The following is a 23234-nucleotide window of genomic DNA, read 5'->3' as shown; positions in this document are numbered from 1 at the left end:
CTTTTTATTTTATTTTTCTATAAAAAATATTTTATAAATAAGGAGATAACTGACTTAGATGTTCTCGGTAGACATCAAAAGTTTTGGTTTGCCACTCCAAGTTCACTACTCGCTGAGCTATGTCGGTGACTTTGGTTCTTCTGCGGATATCCTCATTTCTGATTCCATCACGCAGAGAAACTCCAAGCATAGCTCCCTTCAGCGCCCGCTGAGTGACTCGGAGCCTTCTTATGGGGCCCATAGTTAGCGACCAAGTCTTAGATCAAGTCATCACTGGCAATATTGTATAATGTAAGATATCTTTATATTTTGTGACGGCCTCCGTGGCGCAGTGGTATGCGCGGTGGCTTTACATGACGGAGGTCATGGTTTCGATTCCCGGCTGGGCCGATTGAGGTTTTATTAATTGGTCCAGGTCTGGCTGGTGGGAGGCTTCGGCCGTGGCTACCACCCTACCGACAAAGACGTACCGCCAAGCGATTTAGCGTTCCGGTACGATGTCGTGTAGAAACCAAAAGAAGTGTGGATTTTCATCCTCCTCCTAACAAGTTAGCCCGCTTCCATCTTAGATTGCATCATCACTTACCATCAGGTGAGATTGTAGTCAAGGGCTTACTTGTAAAGAATTAAAAAAAATATTATTTTTCAATGACAAGATAGCCCTTGACTAGGATCTCACCTGATGTTAAATTATGATGCAGTCTAAATGGAAGCAAACTTACTTGGAAGAGGTAAAAGTTTTTACATTGTAGCTTGCCAGTAATCCTTAGCTAGTTACCAGTAATGGCATCAAGTCTGAACCAACCTGAAAAATATAAAATCTTAAACCGACATTGCTGGGAATCAAATCCAAGAGCTCTATGAGAACCATAGCACTACCGACTGGGCCAGAGAGGTCTTCATAAATACAATGATTCAGATAAAACGTAAAATGTGGGCGTGCCCTGATTTCCACGGCGTACAACATACGTCCGACACGATAAGGCAATTATGTCGATTGTCGATAAGCTAAGGATTGACTCGGGAACGGCGTATGCTATGTAGATATTGCAAGCCCTATGTAAGATTAACTTATAGCATTATTAACCTATTTTAACGATCTATTAAAAATGTCGTGATAGCCCAGTATGATTCCGGAGAGTGTGGATTTAAACCCAGTCCAGAGCATGCACCTACAACTTTTAAGTTGTGAACATTTTAAGAAATTAATCACGTGTCACAAACGGTGAAGAAAAAACATTGTATGGAAACCTGTATACCAAAGAATTTTCTTAATTCTCTGCGTGTGTGAAGTCTGCCAATCCGCATTGGGCCAGCGTGGTGGACTATTGGCCTTCACCCGCTGAGTGCCAAATTCTCAAACGCATTGAGTTTAAATTCGACAATCAGAGGGTGAACGATCCCCTGGGGGCGCCCCCACAACGTCTATGAATTCCGCTGTACAAGGCCGTAACTGCCTTCATTATAGGAGAGGGTATATGGACCATCCAGCGGCACAACATAAGATACTAATACAAGAGAATAATACAATCAAAGATAATCGCGATAGATCTGTCTATTAGACGAAGCTAGTTGATGCGTTTGAAGTCTTTCAATCCCGAGATCTAAAAATCTTCCAAGCCCGAGATCTAGAGTGTGTTCGTGACGTTCTACGAGCAGTTATACACCACTACTCAAAAGCCTGTTGACAATTTGACCAAAGATCCTAAAGCCGGGTAAAGATAGGGTAGTTGAAACATTATGTATTTTTTAAATTTTTCCTAACGTCAAGAACGGTGTCTACCATTTTATGGCGTCACAATGTCACTAGAAGAATAAACGTCAAACTAAGGCATGTCCAATTATTGCTACTCTCAGTCTTGATATTAAACAGTTTAGTATTTACAAGTTTACGTGACGTCATGACGTGGCGGATTTTTATTTTCTTTACTGTTATTTATTTTTATTATTCTTTACACCATCTCACCTGATGGTAAGTGATGATGCAATCTGAGATGGAAACGGGCTAACTTGTTATTAGGAGGATGAAAATCCACACCCCTTTCGGTTTCTACACGACATCGTACCGGAACGCTATCGCTTGGCTAAAATCCTTTTAAAAAAAGTGGCAACTAGCCTATTGAGCCGACAGCCAATTTACACTATACCGAATATATTTAGTAGGTAACCACTGCATAATTAAAGTTACTCTATTATAATATTTTGGGTCCAAAACAACTTCATAAAATCACACCGCCCCATTGGGCTACATACAACAATCTATTAACAAAGTTTACACTGTAGTACCTCGGCCGATTAATTGTAACGGATGCTTATCGCCGAATATCGGCTGTTTTGTAACTAATTTGGACCGGTTTATGACCGATTTACAATCGCCGATACGACGCCGATTTGGTGACGATTATTTTTTACTATTTCACAGAACAAGCTGATGCTTGAAGCCTGATAATTTTGAGATATATAAATCATCTATGTATACATGTAGGATAGGAATGTATATATTATGTTCTAGTGGGTGTACTCTTCTATAACAAGATCCTCAAGACTGTGATGGACCTACCAATGCATAGCTTTAAGCAATGTGTTAAAAAACATTTACTTAGTCGAGATTACTACAACATTGATGAGTTCCTTAAAGATAAAAGCGCTTGGAGGCCTTTGGATCAGCTTCCACCTTCACACAAAAGTAAAACTATAAGAAATTGTAATGTTATCATCAATTTTAAATTACAATGTTGTATGATTTTTTAAAAAGAGCAACTGTTGAGTTTCTTGCCGGTTTCTTCTCAGCAGAATCTGAATTCCGAACCGGTGGTAGAATCTTTACAAATAGTCACCTGACGTGTCAAAAGTGCTTGTAAACTGAGCCTACTTGAAATAAATGATTTATGATTAGACTAGTAAAATATAATTATGGTTTTTTGTTGAGCATTAAAAACCCTTTTGTACTTCTACCGGTTGACACAGCAGGTACTACTTACACGGACAAAAACTACCTCATGTTGACTTCCGAGTTAGCACACTACATTTCTTCGTTCTTATTGCGTCTAGATATTCTCTATTTTTTTATTATCTCTTCCTTTTTTAAAGAGACTTCCAGACTTTAAAAGGGACGAAAGGTCGTTTTCAAAGGTTTCAGTTCGTCGGAATATTTTTTTCTTTTTTTATGTTCCTCGGGTACTAGAAAAGGCTTTGTAATCATTCCCTAGTAGATCTATGTTTTGCCTGATGACTTATATCAGATGACTTCAAAGAGGTACTCTTATTCCAGGGCAGTTTATCCTATTCTACTATCCTACTAATATTATAAAGGCGAAAGTTTGTGTGTAAGTATGTTTGTTCCTCTTTTACGCTGCGGCTACTGAAGCTATTTGGCTGAAATTTGGAATGGAAATAGATTTTACTCTGGATTAACACATAGGCTACTTTTCATACCGGAAAAATCCACGGTTCCCGAGGGATTTGTGAAAAACTAAATTCCACGCGGACGAAGTCGCGGGCGTCCGCTAGTAAGTTCATAAATGTCAATGAAAATCATAATGGAAAATTGGACAAAGTCTAAGTCGCAAAAGTCCCCTAGTTGTAACACCTAAAGCTACTGTGTTTAGCGCTACATTGCGAAGATTACCATGACATGAATTGTCGCCGGATGCTTTGCAAACTAATCGTGCACAATAAATACCAGATTTTATGCATCTCCAATTAAAATAACCGCTAAAGGATACCTCACACTCGACCTTTTCCACATAAATCCGAATGTGTAATATCAAATAGTTGACTCACCCGCGTCAGTGTGAAACAGCTTAATTACACAACGTCCAATTATCTACACATTGCTAACCATTGTTACATTTTAATAACAGTTAATTAACAATTCCTGTGTGACACTACGGGCTTGAGTAATTGAAAAAGATACGACTATGTTATGAATAATTTTACTCATCCATACTTATTCAAGGTACTTCACTGATAATACTAGAAAATCATAAATATATACTAACCGACGTCCCGTGGTTTCACCCGCGTAGTTCCGTGAAATACGGGGATAAAATATGGCCTATGACACTCACAAATAACAGTGTTTTCTAGTGGTAAAAGAATTTTCAATATCGGTTCAATAGAACCAGAGATTACCACTTTCAACACCATAAACTTTACCTCTTTATCCACGCGGTTACACCCGCGTGGTTCCTGTTCCCGTAGGAACAAGGGGATATTATATAGCTTATAACCTTCCTCGATAAATGGGCTATCGAACACTGAAAGAATTTTTAAAATCCGACTAGTAGATCCTGACAAACAACTCTTCAGCTTTATCATATTAGTATAGATTATTACATAAGACAAATAGCAATCATTAATAGCAGCCTATTTTAACAGCCCATAGGGCCAGGCCTCCCTCCTTATAAGAAAGGGAAAAGAGAGAAAAAAAACTCACTATCTCGTAGCCCGACCCAGGATTTAAGAGGCTAGAGATCCTCTAGCATCTAGTAGAGGTAGAGTGTAGGTATAATATGTGGGGTAGGGATGCTCCTAATTAAATCATCATTATAAATATCAGCCTATTTCCCCCTCATAAAAGAGGGAATATAGAGCTTCGGCCCACCACGCCTAAAGAAATAATACAGTCATATTCTTCAGTACGACTGACGGCATAGTATGAATTGACATGCATTTTTTTATTATGCCTTACGCTTTGCAGCTGCCCTGTGATATTCTAAATTTGAACCACTTTCGACGCTAGTGGATAAAGTACAGTTTTGCGCACTGATACCTAAAATTAAAAGCTGTTCAAGATTCTGAGAAAAAAATACCTACTTGTTAAGCAAGAATGCAAAATTATTATTTGCGACAAGAATGTATAGATGTAGTAAATACCTTGCGCAATAACTTTTTTTTTATTATTTTTTTTTAAATAAAATGTTTGCCATATTTTTTATAATATGACCAATATTTCCATTCCCCTCCAACTAGTCGGGAAAGACTGTGCTAGGAGTGGGTACGACAATAGACCAATGGGGCTCTTATCGTTGAGATATTGAGGCTATTATAACCTATACCTGCATATAATTCTATAAACTTTGTGCTTTTACTACCGAGCTTCAACACCTTCCATATACAAAATCACTTTCCACACAAGCGAGTAAAATAGGCTTTTACACACTTTTTCGTCATACGAAAATCTTTTTCAAACTAGAAAGATTTTTTTAAATAAAATAAATATGTCATAAAAATTCGGTTTGCCAGCCGGTGCTCTAGGAATTAGGATTAAGTTGATTCGACAGGTTTTTAGCTCAAAACGGGAAATCCTATAGATTAACATTCTAGAACACATAATTTATGCGATATCGTAAGGTGCATTGACTTACAATTTAAACACGTGACGATTGACTTTTAAAAGCAATTTACTTATCTACATTTCGACTATTTATTTTGGGACCTCTCCAGTTTAGTTGGTAATGGTCTGATTTTCAACAGAGATCCTGAGTTCGAGTCCCAGTTCTTCTCACTTAAGGACTTTATATTTTCTAAACTGGCTCAGATTTGGTCTGGTGCAAGCAACTTAGCCTTCCGATATAATACCAGGAAGAAATCTCCAGAAATATGGATAAAAAGTTGTACCTCTTCCAACAAACCCTATATCCGTTAACTAGCTGTCGCCGCGCGGTTTTACCAGCGTGGTTCCCATTCCCGTAAGAATATGGGGATCCTTCCTCGATAAATGGGCTATCTATCACTGAAATAATTTTTCAAATCGGACTAGTAGTTCTTGAGAATTAGCCTCTGGAGCCCTGACTGCCGGTTGCTTGGGCACTCAAATGTCCTGCAGCGGGAGGGTTAAATTTTTTATTATACATTTTTAATTTTGTATTATATTTTAAATAAATGAGAGTATTTATTGAGGGATAGTGATATTTCCTGCTACTTAGTAGTAAATAATCGAACTAAAAGACGAAATCAGCACAAGAAACCTTTCTCCAAATATCTGTACACAACTAGTTCCCTCGTTATGTCGATAAATTTTTCGATACACTTTTTTACAACATACAATTGGCATCCAATTACCAGCTAAGGAAGATCTGTTAGAATATGCTTTGCTTAGTAAAGAGCAGCGTAGATTAAGAAGACTTTACCTTTAGCGGAATAGTAAAAAATTTGAGATTGACTCACATCCATAATCCAAATCAAATGTTTAAACAGTAACAACATTAAGTTCTTTTGGTTTTTTAATATATTTTTTTTATATAAAATGAGGTGCAATTTAGAACCCATTCCTACTTTATTTTTAATATCCTTGTCATTACTATGTTAACTCTATACTTATACTAGCGGACGGTCGCGACTTCACCACTCTAGATCTTAAGACGAGCAAAAATCGTTGACTACTGTAAACTGTAACTGTCACTTCAATAGTAGCGGCGTTATAGAGTAACAAACATCCAAACAGCTTAACAAACTTTCGCGTTTATAATATTAAGTAGGATAACACAATGACACTACAATAACATTAATGGAATATTAAAATATGAACTATTTTGTTAAAATTCACTAGAAGATGTAGCACAAAAATAAATAGTTTAGAAATTATCGACCGCTAAACTTCAAAATCAGTCAAAAGACCGCCGTCCGTCTTTCTATTATTAAGTAGTAGACGTGAAAGCGTTATTTAGCAAACAAACGATTTTTATTATTTTTTCTTTTTTTATACATTTTATAAATCAACTTACATGTCTAAAGATTTTTTATGAATTAATACCGAATATAGGAAATCGCGTAAAACGTGATTTGGCACTATTAGCTTATATTTTTGTCAAAACTTAAATGGAGCGAGTATGAACACGGCTTAAGAGTCAATACACCGTAGGCCAAACTCAATTGGTTACGTCAAATATAGTCGTATTTTTTGCTTAATATGGCCACGCATACTTTCTAGAGATTTGCGTAGGCGATACTCCTAAACTAACACGTGCATGATAAGAGGTGCTTTAGTTTGATAAACAGTATTTTACATTCATTTCGTTAGTCGACGCAAATACTGCGGCCTTTAAATTTTCTTAACCTTTAAATGTTCAGTTATAATTTCAGAATATTAATATTTAATAAAAAAAAATGCCATAAAGATATTTGTTGACTAAAAAAATATATTCAAAAAGAAAAAAACAACTTTCCCAGAGTTAGTTTTCAACATGCCTCAAATAACTACCCAAAAATGTCCACCAGCTTTCAGACCAAAAGTCTGTACTGAGGCTTCAAATAGTCAGAGAACAACAACAATTATCCCACAAGAACTGCGTATTGTTTTTAAAACGTACTAAACTTTTATAAACAACGTTATTTTTAAATACGCTGCCGAAAAGTTCAAGCTACAAAATATATTTATTTTAACACTGATTTCCAGGCTAAGAAGTCATCTTAAGGTGTAATACACATTTAGATTTTGTTGCTTATTTTGGCCCAAACGGCCTCGTACTTTGTAAACGAGCGTAGTTGAATAATACCCGTATTGCTTTTTTAAGCAATAAGCGATGAACCATCAATCTATCAATCATGGAATAATGTATGTTATCTATTACAACATAGAGTTTATTTCTATTTGTTTAGTTTTGTATTGGCGTTGCTAATTTTATGTTACGACTGTTATCTATAGTCACGACGTATAATTTAGAATGTATGGATGTGCTTAAATTCTTCAAATTAACAAACACAATAACATTCCATTTTTAAAAATCACTAACAAAATTAACTGTGATTGAAATCAACTTTTTTTTATTCAACGACAATTGACTGCATATATTTTTTAATAAACTTTACAGCTCTGAGTTCTAGCCCTTTGAGCCTTTATTTGACTCATCATCTCTCAATATCATCGGATTTTAAGTGTCGTAAACTCCACGATATTTATACTAAGAGATAGGGCACTAGGGCATCAAAACTGAGGCAGACAAATGTGCATAATTGTCTTAATTTCATTTAGTCGCTTATTAAACAACGAAAGTTATTTAAACAAATAATACCTAAATATTGTCTACAATTTCGAACAGTGTGTTCAGGAAGTGTGGAACCTGTATAAATATCCTACTAATATTATAAACGCGAAAGTTTGTATGGATGTTTGGATGTATGTTTGGATGTTTGTTACTCTTTAACGCCGATACTACTGAAGCGATTTGGCTAAAATTTGGAATGGAAATGGATTGTACTCTGGATTAACACATAGGCTATTTTTTATCAAGAAAAAGTTCATGGTTTCCCGAGATTTGCGAAAACTGATGATTTTAATGATATGAATGTTTACTCACGCCTCGAAACTTAACCGAATTAGCTGAAATTTGGTATTAAGATATATTATAGCATGGAGTACTTTTAATCCCGGAAAAATCCTCGGTTCACGAGGGATTTGTGAAAAACTAAATTCCACGCGGACGAAGTCGCGGGCGTCCGCTAGTACTTAAGTATATAATGTAAGTAAACACAAAATTGTGCATATGTGCGCCCAGTGGAGTAGCTAAATTCGGATCACTTTTGCGGTGATTTTGTACATTACATATCTATAGTATAAATATCGTTGGCCTAACTTGGATGAGGAATTTATTTAATTGGTGATAGGGCGGTAACTAGCCGCAGCCTAAGCTTATCGCCAAACAAAACTGAATTCAATGTTTATAGACCATCGGATTTGCGTTTGTTTTCATATCTGATAATAGTTCCTTGTACTATGTATTCTGTGATCCCACTGTCAAGAGGTAACACATATTTTTTTTATTGTATAGATAAATTCAACTTGACGTAATATGACCTTTACCTTTGCTCAGTTACTTTTTTAGTGAGCTCGTTAAGCCATTACCCATTGGTTTTGGATATTATGCATATCTATACATCTAATAAATGCCTTATAGCAATAAAGTTCAAGGGTGGACGTCCCTATTAATCTTGGGTTCGATTCCCGGACGTTGGATTATTAACGTGTTGAATGCTTGGATTCGTCGGTCTTTCGCGAGTAATAGCAAAGTAGACCAAATTATTTACTAATCAATTCTATTAATATAATCCAGAGCCTCAATAGCCCAACGGTAAAAGTGGTCGGACTCATCATCGAGGGGTGGTGGTTCGATCCCCACTCCGTTGAACTATTGTCGTACCCACTCCTAATACAGTATTTTCCGATTATTTGGGGGGGAATGTGAGTATTGGCCATATTTAAAAGATATGGCAAATATTCTTTTAAAAAAAAGAAATTATAAAAATAAAAGATATAGGAGTACCTACATATTTTCTACTGAGATGGATAACAAAAAAGTTATTCACCAAATTTTTTCTCATGCAAATTAGACATGACAAATTCCCCGTACAAATATCTAACCACATCCGAATTCCCCTAGAGAAATAGTCATAACCGCGCCAATTTAGAAAACACAAAATTGGTCGATCGCAAATGAACCAAACTAAAACTCCCTAGGGTTACTCCCTAGGGAGTTTTAGTTTGGTTTGGTAATCGAGATGAAAAGAAGAGAAAAAACGTCCCAACATCAAACACCAAACACCTGCCCTAATTACGTAGGAAAACGTATCGAACCTGTTATACAAAAACCGTAACCACATGTAGTGCGAGCAAAATACTGTTCAATATCCCTTACGTGTATTGAAATAAGGTAGATATTCTAATGTATGTTTAGTTTTGCAACCGCAAAATGTTTTGTCATACTCTCATCTCGGAGTAAATCTACTTTTTGTTGCAACTACTCACTTGATGGTGTCTTTTTTAGGGTTCCGTAAATGAACAAGTTTTAAAAATAATATGCATTTTAAAAAAGGCTCTATAAATAGTTTTTATAACATGGAATTTAAAAGATTTTAAATTTAGTGTATTTCAACCACATAGATTAATAACTTTAGAATACAATTAGTAGGTACAGAATTACTCAAAATACCTGTTTAGGTACATTGAAAATAACAAGAAAACACTTTAAAAATGCAATAGCTTATCAAATCACCCGATTTCACTGGAACTGCTAGTTTACAATTCACCATTATCAGTCCATTTAAAATTTTTAACATCCCACTACAGAGTTAGACCTCCCCCTTATAGGAGAAGGTTTATGGGGCTTGGATTCACCACTCTGCTTCAATGCGGGTCGGGTAAGTAGTCCCTTAAAATACGCTGATAACGATACCCTCAAGAACGGGAACTGCGTAGGTGAAACTAAGGGGCCTTTGCTAGTATTTTTTTCTGGTTTAAGATCTTTATTTTTCTCAAAAGAATTACATTAATTTCGCTTTGAATTTACATTTATTGACGTGTGTACATACTAATTAGACTTAAATTTTACATACAAAAAATTTAAACAAATAATTGTTAAAAAATGCGGGTAGTTTTAAAATTACATGTTTGTTACGTAGAATAGTCGAGTAGTTTTAATAAAACAAAGATTAGAGCTTACTGGAAGCGACATGTGTTACAATGACATGTTATTCAATAAATAGAATCCAATTCAATAAAAAAAAATCCAAAGCCAATCGGACAACGGTTTCGACAAATATGTATTCGCAGAAAAGAACAAAAGTAATATTTAGTCATCGTTTAATTTAATGTTTTTGTTAATTGTCTGACAGCGGAACCCTATCTCGCGTTACGCTGAACACACTTGACTGTTATTTTTTTATAATTTCCAGTCCAACGTCAACCTCGGTTGTCACTTTATACGTGGCCGGGGCTTTTTGTGGTTTTGCTTTAATAATAAAATTAAAGAACCGCTTTAAAAAAAGCTCAAATGGCTTCTTGTTCTTAAGCAAACATGCGTAGCTTGAGGCTATAGTTGGCAGTGTTAATGGTACATTCAAACTGAGAAGCTTAGAAGAAAAAATCAAGTAGCTGATACCATCATTATGATCATCACCATCATCTTGTGATATATACCAGTGGCGAAGGCTGAAATTTCGTAATGTGTTTTTTTGCAGGCGTTTATTGTAAAGAGTGTAAAAATGCTATGGTATAGGTAATCATCGTCATTATCAACTCAGATTCAGCTCACTGCTGAGCTCGAGTCTCCTCTCAGAATGAGAGGGGCTAGGTCAATAGTCTACCACGCTCATGCGGATTGGCAGACTTCACACACGCTGCTGTGGTAACTTGTTTACATATTTCGAGCATATAAAATAAATTATAATTATGAATATGTACGAGTGTGTATGGATTTTTAAAAGGTAAGCCGATAGGAATCGGGTTGTTTAGACTCCTCGCTGCTGATGTATACTAATATGAACACTATTATTTTATACGGCTTAAAATCTTTCATCATCATTAGCAACCCATACTCGGCTCACTGTTGAGCACGAGTCTCCTCTCAGAATGAGATGTGTTAGGCTAATAGTCCACCACGCTGACCCAATGCGGATTGGCAGAATAAAATTTAAAACATTGTCAGATATTTAGTTCCTTAGAATGCACATAGCTAAAAAGTTGGAGTTGCATGCCCCGGGCTGGATTCGAACCAACGCCTTCCAAATCGAAGTCAGAGGTCATATCCACTGGGCTATAGAAATATGTATGAAGCTGTTTGTTTGTTTGGTTGAACGCGCTAATCTCAGGGCCTACTGGTTCGAATTGGAAAGTCCTTCTGGTTTTAAATAGTTTATTTGTCGAGGAAGGCAGGTCAAAAAAATTCATTTATTTCAAAGAGTCTCAGTTTACAAGCACTTTTGATACATCAGTAGACTACTTGTAAGGATTCTACCACCGGTTCGAAAGGCAGGTTCTGCTGAGAAGGAACCGGCAAGAAACTGAACAGTTTCTCTTTTACAAAAAACATACATATTATAATTGATGACAACATAACAATTTCTTATAGTTTTAATTCCTGTGTGAAGGTGGAAGCTGATCCAATGGCCTCCAAGCATCTTTATCATTGAGGAACTCATCAATGGTGTAGTAACCTCGACTACGTAAATGTTTTTTGACACATTGCTTAAAGCTATGCATTGGCAGGTCCCAGGTGTTATAAAGTATATAATATCAAGCTTCAACCAACAGGAGCAGAGCATCAAAGAAAAATATGAAGGGAAAAATATTCTTTTTGAGTGAAAATATTCCGTTGCGTGCGCTAGGTAGATACCACGTAAACGACAAAAATTATGTTTTAACGGAATTGTTTCCCTTTAAAAGTTCTAAAAAAAATATGTGACAGCAAATGACTATCTTTTAAGAGTAACTCACTATAATCTTGTTTTATAGTAATAAAATTAGACTAATCGAATTTTTTGTAAACTTTTATTTAAAATGCAAAGTTACCTATACTAGCCTTTCTTGAAGAGTACTGTTTACCAACAAATAAATTAATATAAATATTCTTTACAAGATAGCCCTTGACTACAATCTCACCTGATGGTAAGTGATGATGCAGTCTAAGATGGAAGCGGGCTAACTTGTTAGGAGGTGGATGAAAATCCACACCCCTTTCGGTTTCTACACGACATCGTACCGGAACGCTAAATCGCTTGGCGGTACGTCTTTGCCGGTAGGGTGGTAACTAGCCACGGCCGATGCCTCCCACCAGCCAGACCTAGACTAATAAGAAAACCTCAATCGGTTCCGCCGGGGATCGAACCCAGGACCTCCGTTTTGTAAATCCACCGCGCATACCACTGCGCCACGGAGGCCGTCAAAAGATAGATATGGTTAATATATTTTATATAATATTTTATAAACAAACCATACCTTACCTAGCATAAAATAAATAAGTTATGAAATGACATGCGTTTTCTACCTTCATTTCTAATTTCTTTGTTGCTAAACAGTACTCATCTTGTAGGTATATGTTAGTACACGTCGACTTTGTAGCTACTATTTAAGTACCTTGCTATTATGTCCTAAATTATTTACTATCGTAGGTACTTCATTAGGTAGAAGGTACCTACGTTCTTTTGAATTGCTTTCCCTGCCTAAGCAGCAAAAAACTACTTCTGCGTACTGATTTCGCCGAGCAAAAGAAACTTTTCCGACCAAGTAAGATGAAAAAGAATTATTCTTCAGCATGAATTGCGTAATTATCTAAACGTAAATAAAAAAAATTATAAAATACTGTTTTAAATTGTTATAACAAGCAGGTAGTTTGAAAAATAACCGTAAATAAAATTATAGTGTTTTTCAGATAGCATGGGGACGGTGACATTTTGTACGTATTATAAACTTAATAACTGTAAATAAAATTAGTCACTATATTCTTAAGTTATTCAATGTCAATTATCTGGTAGACAGGTAGACCTTCATAACCAGGAACAAAAACTAAAGAAAATAATTATAATTGATAATCAAAACAGCCGCTTCTCAAAGGGTGGATATAGTGGTAATGGCTGAATTTATTAAAACTTGTAGGTAAATTAAAAAACCTTTAAATGAGAAATCATTTTTGTAAACGTAAATCATGTCAGAAAACTGTATTTTTAGGTTCAGGAATAATAAATGCAAAAATAAATATTGTGCAATAAAAAAAACGAAAAATAACTTACTATAGTGAGAGATTAATCGCATTAAACCATCTAATCACTGTTATTCCATCCAAATACCTAACTAATACGTTCATTTTATTTAGATTATCGAATCCAAATAAAAACAACACATACAGTCCAAAACAAAACAACAACATTTAAAATTAGAACACACAACGTACCTGAAATCGGTTCGCAATCCAAACACTACACCAAAGTTTCCCACACAGTCACAACAATTTCAGAACAACAATAATTATGTCAATATCATAAAACAACAATCGAACAAAACACGAAAGCGCGCGAAACGACAACGCAGAGCGCGACTAACATCACATCGGGCTGATACGCGACTGGCGATGCATTGAGATCACAGCGTTGCAACTGTGATGATAAGCGCACGCATCTGTCTTACAACTTTGTTGTTTGTTGCGTATTTTGTTGTACAATTTTCGTATTCTAAATTTGAATTTATTTGAGAATTGAATCGTGAGTGTTATTCATATTAATTTATTATGAAACAACGGCTAAAAGTCACTTGTTACAATCGGAGTTTGTACGTTTGGACGTTTAGATCATGCCGCGTTGCAAGAACCAAATCATACTAAGGGCTCCGTATGGGTTCGAAAATAGTCGGGCACATTACGACGTTTTATCAAGTAAACTTTATTTCCATATTTTTTTATTTAGTAAGTTTTTGGCCATTTTTTCATAATAAATTATTTTGAATTTATTTAGAAATTACAAGTAAAACAGAAAGCTAAGGAGCCTTATTAGTATCAAGCAATTTCAGCTTTATTTTTATAAACAGATTTGAAATATAAAATTTTAAGTTTTACTTCTCCAAGTATTCTTTATAACTTTGAGAAACTTGTAAGTCCTACTTAGCTGTAAAAGATTATCTTCTTATTTTATATTTTGTTACTCGTGGAAGTTTTCGCGTACTTACGATCAACCCATATTCCGATCACTGCTGAGCTCGAGTCTCCCCTTAGAATGACAGGGGTTAGGCCAATAGTCCACCACGCTGGCCCAATGCGGATTGACAGACTTCACACACTTTTTTGTTTTTTATTTATTCTTTACAAGTTAGCCCTTGACTGCAATCTCACATGATGGTAAGTGATGATGCAGTCTAAGATGGAAGCGGGCTAACTTGTTAGGAGGAGGATGAAAATCCACACCCCTATCGGTTTCTACACGACATCGTTCCGGAACGCTAAATCGCTTGGCGGTACGTCTTTGTCGGTGGGGTGGTAACTAGCCACGGCCAAAGCCTCCCACAAGCTAGACCTGGACAAATTAAGAAAATCTTAGTCTGCCAGGCCGGGGATCGAACCCAGAACCTCCGTTTTGTAAATCCACCGCGCATAACACTGCGCCACGGAGGTCGTCAAACACGCAGAGAACTAAGAAAATTCTCCGGTGTGCAGGTTTTCTCCCGATGTTTTTCCTTCACCGTTTAAGACACGTGATATTTAATTTCTTAAAATGCACACAACTGAAAAGTTGGTGCTGCATGGAACGGATTCGAACTCACCCTCTGGAATCGGAGGCAGAGGTCATATCCACTGGGCTATAACAAACAAAATAATGCACACACATTCACAACGTAGTTTTCGTGCAAACGAAATTCAGTTTGAATCGAGTTTCAATAGCAGACCTGTTGAATTTACATAAACACATGTGTTCATGTGAACACTCGGACCAGCTTGCCTGTAATAGTTTTCACATAAACTTGAAGTACGTACTGAGAAGGCTACACTGGCCCGGGTTTAAGAAAATGTCGAGAAAATCACAGTTAAGTGTTAACTAAGTTAGTTTACTTCTTTAAGTAACTTACAATTTCTAGATTAGAATACGTATTCTATCAGAAAGAGAGTGTAAGGCGTGCATAGGGTTAGTTTGGAGCTGTGGTATGCTCGGTGAATTTACAAGACAAAGGTCCTGGGTACGATCCCCGGCTGGGCCGATTGAGGTTTTTCTTAATTGGTCCAGCTCTGGCTGGTGACTGCGGCAATGGCTACTTACCACTCTACCGGCAAAGACGTACCGCCAAGATATTTAGCGTTCCGGTACGATTTCGTGTAGAAACCAAAAAGCTAACTTGTAAAGAATAAAAATAAAATCGTACAAATTGTGAAATGGAAAATTTTATTTGCAAATTTCGAGTGCAGATTTGCAATGAGTCTTCTAAAGTGCATGCCACTCCATAAAACTAAAGAGAATATGGTAATACAATGATCCAGTGGTTAGCTTATGTGGCTGCGTATTGTAAGGTCCTAGGTTCCAGTCTAGCCTATTAACTGTCAGCCCCTATTTCACCACATTAGGGGTTGGGTTGTAAGAATTCTTGTTTTACGTTATACCTTGATCGTATTTTTTTCATGATTTTTGTAACTGAAAAATTAAGAAGTTTCCATACAAACTTTCAACCCCTATATACCACCCACTTCTATCTTATTTTAGGGTCAAAAAGTTCATTTGATCCAATATTTTTTGCTCCAAGGTCCATTTACCATTACCAAAATGCATCTTGATCGATTCAGCTGTTTTTTTAGTGACCGCGACGTTTAGCGTTTAGCCGTGAGAAGGTAACAGACAGACAGACAGACTTACTTTTGCATTTATAATATTAGTACCTATAGATAATTATGACCCCCCCCCCCCCAGAGCCCAGGCTACGGGCTAGTTACGTCTTTGCCTCAATCGTGTTACCTTCGCGTTATGCGGCAAAACGAATCCCACCGCCAGTCAGGAATATCGCAAGAATCCGATAAGTACCATCCCAGACGCATTGATAGCATCGGGTACGTTGCACATATTCTGTTACACCTCTTAATTGATCGTATAGGAGATATAAAAGAACTCGTGGACGTAAACACGGCGTTATTATGGCAATTTCGGTCCATGGGAACTCAATGGCGAGCAATTCCCCGAGTAACAGGCGACATGCTTCGCAAACCGATCCTCACTGCAGTTTAAAGGTAACGCCACACCTGAGACTTTTTTGTTGAGTTTATTTCCATCAATACTGCTGGATCAAATACAGTGGTAGCCTAAATAAGAATCACTTTTTTGACGGCCTACGTGGCGCAGTGGTATGCGCGGTGGATTTACAAAACGGAGGTCCTGGGTTCGATCCCCGGCTGGGCAGATTGAGATTTTCTTAATTTGTCCAGGTCTGGCTGGTGGGAGGCTTCGGCCGTGGTTAGTTGCCACCCTACCGGCAAAGACGTACCGCCAAGCGATTTAGCGTTCCGGTGCGATGCCGTGTAGAAACCGAAAGGGGTGTGGATTTTCATCCTCCTCCTAACAAGTTAGCCCGCTTCCATCTTAGACTGCATCATCACTTACCATCAGGTGAGATTGTAGTCAAGGGCTAACTTGTAAAGAATAAAAAAAAAGCTTCTCAATGATTATATTACTAGCTGACGCCGCGCGGTTTCACCCGCGTGGTTCCCCTTCCCGTTAGAATACGGAGAATATAATTAGCCTATGCTTCCTCGTTAAATGGTCTATCTAACACTGAAAGATTTTTTCAAATCTGACCCGTAGTTCCTAAGATTAGCGCGTTTAAGCAAATAAACAGTTAAACCCATCTCTAAACAAGCTGAAGTTGTGAGTTGATTTGTCAGAAAATCTTTTATATACCTAAAAGCATGTATTATTAAATACTTTATTATATTACATCGAAGAATAATTGTATTGTATCTTTCATTATTTCACTTTACCAATATTTTGAAATTATAGAAATAATTTATAGGTAAATTCGTAAATAACTGGCCAACATTCCGGCAGGACAAAGTCCATTTGGTTTTCCAGTGAAATAAAAATTAGATAACATCATATTTAGTTTCCGCAACTTAAGTTAAAAGTAGTATCTACTAAATTATTTTAAAATTATTATAATTCCCCGTGACGGGCAACAAACATTCACTTACACTTTCGTCCTTATTTTATTAGTAGATATTAAGGTGTTGATAGTACATGAATTGGTTAAGCAATTTTACTAATATATAAACAGATAGTCGTGGTTATTAAAAACGGCAGTGAGAGTCGCAGGTGTGGCGCGACCATAACCCTGGAACGTTTCCATTCATTTATTTTATTCATGAAGTAGCAGGAACCCAGCGATCGGTGTATTTGGCAAAAGATAAAGTGGGAAAAAAGACATTGCAATATTTTCGTGTACATACTGACTTACCTACCTGGTATTGTGCAGTTTTGACCTGCGACTTTACCTGGACTTTTTTAGCATACATTTAGTGGCGTGCATAAAGTGCACTTCACTAAATGTATAAATCTATAGAATTTGGCACGTTTTTAAATCGTAACTTATTCATCAGCGAAGTCGACATTTTTAACATTAAATTTGTCTTTCAACTTTACATTTATGTTTTGATGGGATGTAAATTACTGATCTTAGGGGTATCTTTAGTACTATTACATATTCGGCTCACTGCTGAGCTCGAATCTCCTCTCAGAACGTAGTCCACAACGGCAGACTTCACACACACAGAAAATTAATATAATTCTCTGGTATGCAGGTTTCCTCACGATATTTGTCCTTCACCGTTTGAGTCGTGTGATATTTAATTTCTTAAAATGCACACAAATGCAAAGTTGGAGGTGCATGCCCCGGACCGGATTCGAACCCACACCCTCCGGAATCGGAGGCAGTGGGCTATCACGGCTGGGCTATCAGGTCTTTGATTTACTGTAAATATTTAATATTGGATTCCCTAAAAGAAAAAGTTCATTATCATGAAAGTTTGGGGACTCATGCTCTGAAAATACTACGCTTTTCTTTTCTTTGTAGACTCAAATACTAATCTAATACGCGGGTAAAGTCTAAGACATCCGAAAGTTTGTGTGTAGGTGTGAAAGTGTGTAAGAGTGTAAGTATGTTTTACGCTGCGGCTACTGAAGCGATTTGGCTGAAATTTCGAATGTAAATAGATTTTACTCTGGATTAACACATAGGCTACCTTTGATCCCGGAAAAATCCATAGTTCGTAGGATTTGTGAAAAACTGAATTCCACGCGGACGAAGTCGCGGCCGTCCGCTAGTAAATATATAAACAGTAAATAGGAAGAGTTGCATGCTAGTCCATCTTCTTTGAACGTTATCTCACGCCCCCAAAGAAACTGTCAGTTCATCTTTTTAGGACAGGTTTCTTCACACCACATTATTACACAACTTGTTATAAGTAATAAGCTATGTACCGTAGTCGCACAGATTAAAGAGAAAATATAGACGGAGTTCATAGCAAAAAGTAAGAGGAAGAACTTTTTAACCGAAGATCTAAAAGCATACACTTGTGTCTATTAAATACACAAGTAAGTCAATATACTTACTTGGACTTCTATTCTACTAAATATCTGTTAGGTAGATTTCTTATTAATCCAACACCCAAGTCTCTCCACACAAACTCATTCTCAATATTCACTTTTCTTTAAATTCACAATTTAGCACTAAACAGCACACACGGTATGAAGTAACGATGCATACATACTAGCTTGTCGTGAAGAAACGTGTGGTAATAAAACGTAAATATTTTAATTTCTTGAATTTGACTCGAACGTTTCAATTGACCCGGATATGGAGACTCATAGACTACACTTAAAAAACTAGTCCCTAAGCATAGGATTTACTCATTAATATAGATAATCTATAGACAAATTTAAAGTGGGGCTGTCCGTCTGTGCTTTCTTTTAGTCTGTGCATCCTAATAAGGGAGAGCGTAATATGGAAGTTGTTCCAGTCACAGTAGTGGTACGACATGACTGATAATTTCTTTAAAGCTCTGTAATTTAACAAAACTAAGCCTTAGAATTAGTACGCGGAAAATGTAGGACTCAAAGAGAGCAAGTTTTAAATAATCTTAGTCGCTGGGAGAAAATTGTGCTCCTAATGTCATACTTTAATGTAATATGAAAAGTTGTTTCGTGTGTAAATTTTTATTTGTGAAAAAAGAAAATCAAAACGACAACGCAATTAGCAAAAAGTCATCAATTTTCGAAAAAAATTATAAAAGACTCTAACCATCATAAGAAGACTCAAAGACAAGCGGGCGATGGAGCGAGCTATGCTTGGAGTTTCTCTGCGAGATCAAATCAGGCATGAGGAAATCTGGATAAGGACCAAAGTCACTGACGTAGCTCAGCGAATTGCGAAGCGGATGTGGCTATGGGCAGAGCACACAGTTCGAACAGCCGATGGAAATTGAAGTCCCATAGTGCTGGAATAGCGACTCCGTACCAGGAAGTGTTGGTGGATCATCCACTAGGTGGACCGATGACATCAAGCGGGTTGCATGGAGCCGCCGGTTGCTAACGACTCGAGACCGTATTGTTTGAAAGTACATGCAAGAGGCCTATGTCTTGCAGTGGACGTCCATCGGCTGTTGGTGATGATAATGATCATGGAATGGGTAATACCTAATAAATTAGTTCTTAATAATTATCTATAATATACACATAGTTCGAAGAGCCGATGGACGTTGGGGTCCCAAAGTGCTGGAATGGCGACCCCGCAGTAGTAAGCGCAGTGTTGGCCGCCCCCCCACCAGGTGGACTGACGACATCAAACAAGTCGCAGGGATTCGCTGGATGCAGGTGACTCAACATCGTGATGTTTGGAAGTCCCTACAAAAGGCCTATGTCCTGCAGTGGACGTCCATCGGCTGATATGATGATGATGATGATGATGAATTATCTATAATAGTATATCTATAATATAGGATGTTGAACTGTGTGCGTGGCGGCACCTGAACTGGGTCCTAACTGAAAATCAGTGCTGCATCCTTTTTTTATTGAAAGTATGCGGCAAAATGAGTTGGGGCCTTTTTCTAGGTTATGCCACATATTACAGGGAATTCTTTGGTGCTCCACTGTTTGTGTGGACTGTTAAGCCATATATTTTAGATTTAATGTGATGTGCATTACTTAAAAATAAAGATCTTTCTTTCTTTCTAATACGCGGTTAAAACCGCGGGGTGTTGCAAGTGTGTGTTTGGCTGGTGGGAGGCTTCGGCCGTGGCTAGTTACCACCCTACCGACAAAGCCGTACCGCCAAGCGATTTAGCGTTCCGGTACGATGTCGTGTAGAAACCGAAAGGGGTGTGGATTTTCATCCTCCTCCTAACAAGTTAGCCCGCTTCCATTTAAAGATTGCATCATCACTTACTATCAGGTGTGATTGTAGTCAAGGGCTAACTTGTAAAGAATAAAAAAAAAGTATCAAATAAACCTGTATGTGCTTTTGTCATACGCGATATGTAATTGATACTGTACTAACAACAACCGATATACTAGATAATGTAAGAGAAATACACGTTTTTTGTTGTGAATTAATGCTCTGCACCTATTTTCACATCCTACTTTCCATCATAATGGGCATATTTACCTTCAATGTAGGATATTGCGTAGGTACGGTTTGTAAAGCTTGTGCTACAATGCACACTTTTAATAGGAATAGGCTAGTTGACACTTTTTTTTTAAATGTTCTTAAATAGTTCATTAAAATTCTACTAGATTAAAATTTTTTTATATATGTTTTTGATAATACAAGCCAAAGCACCTGTCGGCCATAATGATTGTTATTTTCTAACTTTTTCATGACGTCACTATAACAAATTCCTTTCAAACGGAGCGTTAACCGACTTCCAAAAAGGAGGAGGTTCTACGTTCGGCTGTATGTATGTTTTTTTTTTTTTTTTTTTTTTTTTTTTTTTTATGTATGTCCAGCGATAATTCCGTCATTTGTGGACCGATTTTGAAAATTCTTTTTTTGTTGTGAAGGGTTTGATTCCAGGGTGGTCCCATTTTTTTCATGTCAGGATCTGATGATGGCATCCTGGAGAAATCGAGGGGAACTTTTGAAAATCGTAGAGACGGCTAGTGCGTTTGTTAGTGTTTCCATAAGGTATTTTAAACCACTACAATTTTGTGAAGGTCTGGAGTTGGTCTGATGATGGAGCCGATACACAGACGATGGAACTCGTCAACGATTTACAGCAGGTACCTTTTGTTTGGGCTTAATTTATTTGTATTGATGAGAACTTTCCACCTAGATGGGTTGTGACTGTATTAAGGGTCTGATGATGAAGTCGAAGGACAGTGAAGAGAACTCCTCGACGGTTCACAGTAGCTACCTTGTGTTTGGACTTGATAAATTTGTATTGATGAGAACTTTCCACCTGGATAGGTTATGACTGTATTAGAGGTCTGGTGATGAAGATGAAGGAGAGTAAAGGGAACTCCTCGACGGTTCACAGTAGCTACCTTGTGTTTGGACTTGATAAATTTTATATTGATGAGAACTTTCCACCCATATGGATTGTGACTGCATAGGGGGTCTGGTGATGAAGACGGAGGACAGTCAGTTCACACTCAGTAGGTGTGCTAACACTAAAAATTAAAAAATAAAAATTTTAATAAAAAAAATTCAACCGACTTCCAACTCAAAAATTAACCTAAACTAAAAAGCAAAAAATAACATCTTACCTATGTGCTACCTTCTGATCAATTTGAAGGCGGTGCCAATCCAGTGTCATGTTTTAATTAAAGCTGTTTCTGAAAGAACCACAGAAATTGCGTAATTTAAACGGCTTGAATTAAAACATCACTGGCTTGGCACCGCCTTCAAACTGATCAGAAGGTAGCACATAGGTAAGATGTTATTTTTTGCTTTTTAGTTTAGGTTAATTTTTGAGTTGGAAGTCGGTTGAATTTTTTTTATTAAAATTTTTATTAATATAATTCTCATAAATATACCTCTCTCCGCCTCCCTTGAAGAACCGTTACTTAGTTTTTGTCATGTACAAAATGTTTATTACTCTTATTTATATATTACTATCTGACGCCCCGCGGTTTCACTCGCGTGGTTCTTTCGTTTCATTCCGTAAGAATACGGGGATAATATATAGCCTAAAGCCTTCATCGATAAATGGGCTATGTAACACTGAAAGATTTATGAACCAATAGTTTCTGAGATTAGCACGTTCAAGCAAACAAACAATTAAACAAACTCTTCAGTTTTATAATATTAGTACAGATTTAACAATTTCTTTTAGCGCAGTAGGTACCTACTGAGGATATTTTTAAAATTGATGTAATAATAAGTCAAGGCGAAAAACAAATATGTTTATTATTCCCTTCAATAACCACAAAATCAAAATTCTTTCCGCCAAAGTTACCTTTTAATGGCCTTCACAAAAACAAAAATTCAATTTCGACGCCCAATGTCCATCAACAATCGGCACAAGCCAGTGAAAGCGAATGTCGAAAAGAAACAAAAAAGAAAATACAAAAGAAATGTGTTTAAACATCGTAAGTACCTAGTAATTTTTTCCTAAACCAAACTTAAGAATTGTGACAAAACACAAAAACCCGAAACGGTATAAAAACAACCAATTGTGTAGCTACTATATTTAAAAAAAAACATCCCAAAGAAATACTACTTTACTTACGTAAATTGGGAGGCAAAAAGTGTCATTTTTGGTGTAGCAATTTATTTCGCAATGTAATACCAACTTTACACATATTCCAATCACTCTAAATTGAACCTAAAACCTATTTAAGTAGATATCATAATTTGTATATACTTGTTTCTTAACATACACCGGGTGATGCCCGTTATTTGACATAAACAAGTAGTTTACTCATACAAGAGACATTAAGCAAGTTCTATTGAGAAATATCATGTTCTTGAACCAATTTCATGGAGGAAACTTCGCAGAACATGC

At 36.8% G+C, this 23234-nt stretch overlaps 1 protein-coding gene across 3 annotated transcripts in view; it reads right to left on the bottom strand.

Annotated features, from left to right (window-relative positions):
* LOC112056691 (irregular chiasm C-roughest protein) overlaps positions 1-13852 on the bottom strand; it is a 117098-nt gene extending 103246 nt beyond the window's left edge. For all 3 annotated transcript variants that reach the window (XM_052887161.1, XM_052887158.1, XM_052887160.1), the window contains exon 1: positions 13665-13852. The gene's annotated coding sequence lies outside the window, so the exon portion shown is untranslated. The remainder of the gene's footprint in view (positions 1-13664) is intronic.
* Between the last annotated feature and the right edge of the window lie 9382 nt (positions 13853-23234).

This window comes from Bicyclus anynana, chromosome 18, assembly GCF_947172395.1.
Source record: "Bicyclus anynana chromosome 18, ilBicAnyn1.1, whole genome shotgun sequence".
Taxonomy (NCBI): Eukaryota; Metazoa; Arthropoda; class Insecta; order Lepidoptera; family Nymphalidae; genus Bicyclus; species Bicyclus anynana.
The sequence above is the reverse complement of the archived record's forward strand: the minus strand, read 5'-3'. Positions and strand labels throughout refer to the sequence as shown.